The sequence below is a fragment of the Antrostomus carolinensis genome, unplaced genomic scaffold (assembly GCF_000700745.2).
Source record: "Antrostomus carolinensis isolate BGI_N321 unplaced genomic scaffold, ASM70074v2 scaffold7150, whole genome shotgun sequence".
NCBI classification, from domain to species: domain Eukaryota; kingdom Metazoa; phylum Chordata; class Aves; order Caprimulgiformes; family Caprimulgidae; genus Antrostomus; species Antrostomus carolinensis.
The window spans coordinates 44738-50944 of NW_010287642.1; positions in this window are offsets into that span (position 1 = coordinate 44738).

Consider the following 6207-nt stretch of genomic DNA (forward strand, 5'->3'; position numbering starts at 1 on the left):
TCCCAACTGCAGAGTGCAGGAACAGGGATGGCAGAACGCCACCACCCTTTTTAAATGCCGTAATTGCTGACAAACCAAATGCAATCAAGTAAATACTGAATACTAGGTAATTTCACTCTAATATTAATGACGCTTGGAATGATCACCATTTGGTGTGAACAACAGGCTTAAACCACAACACAGGTTCTGTTAGGAACTGAAGGAAAAAGGTTTTGTTTTCTTTGTCAGAAGCAGCTTTGACTTTTAGGTTTATAGACTGATTCAGAATGACCTGAAGCCAGGGAAAAAGTCAGCTGACTTCAACAATATTGAGTCAAGAGGTTTGGGTATAAATAGAATAAGGTCTATAGCAATAAGGAGCATGTATAGCAACTTCTTGCTTTGCTATCCTGTTGAAGGAATAAGAGCAAACCTCATCTGGATGTTGGAAAACAAGTAAAATGGACAGGTAGGCCTCTAAGGAGTGTTCTTATCATTAGAAGACAAGCTGAATTTAGATTAACAAACATTTGTTAAAGCTAAACCAAGTAAACACTGGTGAAAAATACTGCTTCAAAAAGAGGATTATAAAAATCAGTCCTTGCACTGAAATTTCATGTACAGAAACACAAAAAAGAAAAACTCGAAACAAAGAGGAATGTATTATACCAGGGGTTTCCAAACTGTGTGACATGTGCCAGTAACACTAATTTGCATAGTAAATGGAGACACAAAGTGACCTGGAAAAATTAAGATTAGTTCTCTCTTTTCCTTCATGCAAATTTTGCTAAAACAGCCAAAAGCTTCCTTCTTCACGTACATACAGCTCAACACAGAGGCATGAGCTGCCATGCCCACTACTATCGCATGGTAGAAGACAACTAAGAACTGCACAGGCCCAGACCATATTTGGGAGGTGCTGTGGCTTTCATGGTCATAATACAGTGTAGTTCTCACTGCAGAGTCAGTCGCTAGACAAACTGAGTTGGGGAGTGCATAGGATATTAGGAGACAGTATTGAGACTTTTTCAGTTATTTAGGGGGAAAAATACTCATTCGGGTTTTTTGGGCTGAGGGGGCGGGGGTTGTATTTTTCTTTTTTTAAACAGCTAAATAACACTGTAAACAGAAGTCCAACTCAAATCCATGGTATTCTTGTAAGTGACGCAAGCAACACTTAAGCTGAGCGAGAGAGCGCTTGCATGAACAGACAAGGTGAGGGGGAAGAGAGCAGTCTTGTGCAGATGTAGTTTTGTGACGCATCTTCTCCGGGTATTGTAGCTGTTGACCTTGGAGACTTCCTTCGTTATGAGAAATATCCTCCAACTGTAGAAACACAGGCTTACCATTGTGCACTTCACCTCTGATGACTAAAACAAGTGTAAACATAATCCTGCAAGTTTCCTCTGCAGAAGCAGATGGCTGCTAAACTGAAAACTCCCTTTATTGTGTTATGTTAAAAAAAATAAAATCAAACCACTCCCCCTACAAAACACCACCCAACACCCTCACCCACCCAACCACCACACCATACATATGGCCACTAGGAAGTAGATTTAAAATCTATTTATAGCCTGTATAATTGTTTTCTAAACACTTTATCAAAATAAAATTTCACATTATCAAGAACTTCCTGTATTTGAAATAAATTCTGTACACTATCAAGCATATGGGGCATTGCAGGGGCATTGCAGTCTGCAGTTACCACAAAAAAGCAGCCCCCAATCCCACCCCAACAGTACAATAGTAGTTCAGATCACTCACCTGTACAAGCATATAGGTTACAAAAATGTTGAGCTGCTTTACTTCTCATGCCTGTTGGCTTCATAAATCCTAATTTTACTGCTCGACAAAGTGAGCAGCGGTGGATTTTTGGAATGCACCATGGACATGTCGAGTTTTAAATGATGAAACTGACCTGCACACAAGCACTAGCCAAACATCAGCTCCTCATCAACCTGATGAGCAGGGCCCAAAGTGCAGCCTGGGACATGCTCCAGCACCACCAGACAGCAGTTTACACTACTGTAAACAAAACCAGAATTGGGTTTTGAGTCTTTTATACAAAATGCACAGTGTTTGCACTTAAAGAGTTAAGATAATTGCTTACTCACTCACAGGTGCTTCCCCACGACCCATAGGAAACTCCATGATTTCTCTCACAGGACTATTCCTGTAGCTCTAATGCCTGTCTTGGACAAAGAACACATTAAAAGGCAATCAATCACCCCGTGCTATTAGAGACAATAAAAGTAGAATTCTAGGCTGAAGCCTAACTTTAGGCTGTAGGTTTAGTCCTCAACTCTGGCTGAGAAGCACCTACTGAAGTGTGGTACAGGAAGGCCAAGGCAATCAACAGGGCAGTGAAGCAATTTTGATAGCACACTTTAAGGTGCAGCAGTTAGGACCACTGTGAAAGACTTCCAAATCCTCTCCTGACAGAAGGAGGTTGGTATATTTCAATGCCCACAGTAATCCTGGAAACACCCACATCCCTCTACTAAACAGGAAATCAAGGGGGATGGGAGGGAAGATTTCTGCAAAATAAATACAGAAGTGGTCAGAGAGACTCAGACTCATCACATCAGAGTCAGCATGCTGTCAAGAACAGGGTCACACAGACTAGGCTCAGTTTCTGTATGGGCTCTGAGGATGCTACAGAACACTTTCCTTAGCTCTCTGGCACATGGTCAGGACCATCTGGCTGCTACTCCCTTGATGGAAATGAGATTTTTATACCTCAGCTATCAAAAATCCCCAGTGTTAATCTTGCTAATCCTCCCTAAATGGAATGTTGCTTTTTAAACTCTTTTAGCACCTAAAGAGGTTCTTGTTGCTTATAACCAAACAAAGGATAAAACATATGCAGTAAATGTTTTTGTCAGTGTTTTCTGAGCAAACATATACAATCTCCTGATTTAAATTAAAGATTACAAAAAGTTGGAAAGAAAGATGTCACTCTACTGAAGAGCATAATGCGTTTCTTGCCAGTAGTTTCTTCTAATGCTCCAAATGGCCAGTCCTACTGCTTTACACTGCCTTGTAGCCACCCCTAGATGTGGTTTGCTAAAAGACACAATAATGATCAAGAGACATCACTGAAACAGACACATGACAAATGTTTTCCAATTACCTTGAAAGCAATCTAAAGAAAAAAACCAAAAAGCTTGGAAGCTAATAAAAATTTTTACATTACAAAAACTGGTCAGGTGTGAATCAAGGGGGCTTTTCCAGTATCATTGCCATTTGGACACCCTGTGCTACAACTTCCATCAGATAGTTTCTCATTATAATGCTTCTGGCAAAATGTCTGGTCCCACACACCATCAGCAAAAGGTTAATGGGAGAAAACCACCTCTTGTGGAAGCCCTGGCAGGGTGTGGTAACTCACAACAACTGTAGATGAGACACAGCCTGGAAAATAATAGTACTGGCTGACAGATGAATTTGGAAAGACTGGGCAATGCAACACATGTGTGTCAACACAGGTTATGAACTCACACTTGCATTCCCTTATTAGCTATTCTCATTTGTTCTTCTCTTGCTGTTTAGTAGGTTGCCACTCACAGAGGCACACACTAGCTCAGACAACTGCTGGGAACGTTTGATGAATACACAGTCACTTGTTAGCTAAATTAAGGGAAGCCTCTTGGCCAGCTGCTCAGACAGAGCTCCTAGTGACCTTTGGAACACCCAGGACCTCCCTTTAATCAAAGGGAGAAACAACCACCCATGCCACCAGCTGTCTCTCAGTGTCCAAGCGATGCGTTGCTCCTGTTTCCCAGCTATTGTCCACAAAACCACTATGCTGTAGCTGTAATTGTCCTCATGCCACCTCGCAAGTGCAGATCAATTAGTAAACTCCACCTGGACAGACACAAGTGGAAACTGCTCCCCTGAATCCCTTGTTGTCTATCATCCCCTGGTCACAGCCAGAAGAAAGTCTCCAGATAACCTTTATTAGTTACACGACAGGACCTCAAATGAACTGATGAGCTACTTTTGAGAAGCAACCACCTGTTGCCATGAGATAGATCACTGACAAAATCAATCATTCCTTAAACAGCTGTAACACATGCATATGCTCACTTGCTACCTCTGACATCATTTTGAGACAGATAACTCATCTGAATCATAGAAGAAGTCAGCTTGAAGCGACAAATATAGGGAAGATTTAATTAATTAGGAACAATGCTGTCCTAAGAAGGAGTCAGCAATGATGCAACAGAAGTAGCTTTGACACTTAACCAACCAACTTGGAGATTCAAAAGGTTACGATCAGGGCAGAGCTGCCACTAAACGAGCGTATAGAAATTCCTCTCTCTGAAGGAGAGAGGCCCTTGGGAATACTAGGCAAAAACAAAGGCCATAAACACTACTTAAGAACAACTATTACTGACCCTAGACTTGCAATGCTACTGTAATGTAATTCCACAATCAAATAAACCACTTCAAAAAACTGTTTTCTGGTGACATCAAACCCATGATGCAGCCTGTATTCACTACTTCTTGCAACTATGTTATTATGGTAAAAGTAGGACACCAGACAAATTCTATTTCTGCTATGGCCTGTGGATGAAACCTTGGCCATGCAAGATGACCAACAAAAGTTTGTTTCCCTTGGACTGTAGTATTTACACACAGGTTTGCTTGCTGCGCTTCTTGTCTATCCCTAGAAATGGTGATATTAGTGCAAAAGTTAAACAAGCACGAAGCGTTAACATCTCTGCGCTATAGGCACACTGTGTTCTATACCATGTGTAACATGTAACAGCTGTAAGAATCAGAAAATTGGGATGATCTTCGCATACGTCCCTCTGCATAGCACAGCATGATGAACAGACTGCCTTTAGGCCTGAAGTATGGCACTTTTGTGACTCCCCTCTGCTGTAGCGGTATGCTTAAAATAGATGTCCAGCAAAAGACATCCAATTCTAACACTTCAGAGAACATGGAACAAAAAATATCACAATTATGTCCTTGGCTCCTGTGGTGCAAAAGTCAATCATTACTCACAGGATCACTATAAGAGAATATGCTTAGTTTTCTACTTACCTCTACTCTAGCAAAAAAAGATTACCTCTATCATACCATATATTTTAGATCTGTAGGTTCAAAAAAAAAGGAAACAAAAAGAGAAAAGCAACATATTTTATTGCCCATTTTGTTTCATTAGCATATGCTTCATGCACTGTTCATGCGGTCTTGTCTCAGGAATTAGCCATTAATAAGTTCATACCAGTTAAATACTTTTAAAATGATTCTTGCTGAATGATCCCATGACTACTGCTTGGCTAGGAACAGTCTATGTATTGATTCCATAGCAGTAAAAAGTGAAATTTAGTGTTTAAAATTAATGTGCCTTTCATGTCACCATGACTGATATTGCAGCATGCAGTATTTGCTTGCAAGTCTTTCAGCATCAGTATTAAGCAGACCAGTAAAAGGTAGGTCACATATCACAATCAGAAGAGCAAATCAGATGTGACCACAAGACTCTTGAAGGATGATTTCCTAAACTGCACTGCCACCCTTCCATCAACCTTTGTTATCATCATTTAAATTGGAACTCTGAAGTTCATTTAACACTATACGCTCAGTGCACTGAATTTTTGCTACCAGCTGGTCCTTAAACAGCTGCTGTCATACAGCCAATTATTTCATGGTCACATTCTTCCACCGGACACATCAAGACCTCAAAAATGCTATACAAATGTAGCACACATTTTTAACAGCAGAATAGTAATTAAAATAGCCAAACCCACAATTAAAAACTACAGTTAAAGAGTAAGTCAGGCTACAGAAGACCCCTTTTAATCTGAGCAACATATAATGGAGAAAAGCAGAAAAAAATAACATTTAACACTGATGATGTTTTCATTAATCCTTAGTCTTTTTGTTTTGTTTCTACTGGAACAATACAACTGAGACTGTATTCTGCGAGACAGCCTGCACCTCAAATGTAACTTCCCCACCACTGTATTTGCACAGCTCTGCACAGACACAAGGCTGCCCTGCTGAGGCTAGAGGACAACCTTGCCACCTGGACTCAGCCAACACACACGTCAGTTCTGTCCTCTCCTGGAATCTCGCATCTGCCACGCAGAACAAGAACACAGGCAGAAGAGACTGGAACTCCACCCGTTTTCCTGTTGCACAAAGGCGGCTTTGTGCAAAACAAAAATCAGTTCCTTTAGTCAGAGCTTAAGAATAGGAAATATGTATTTA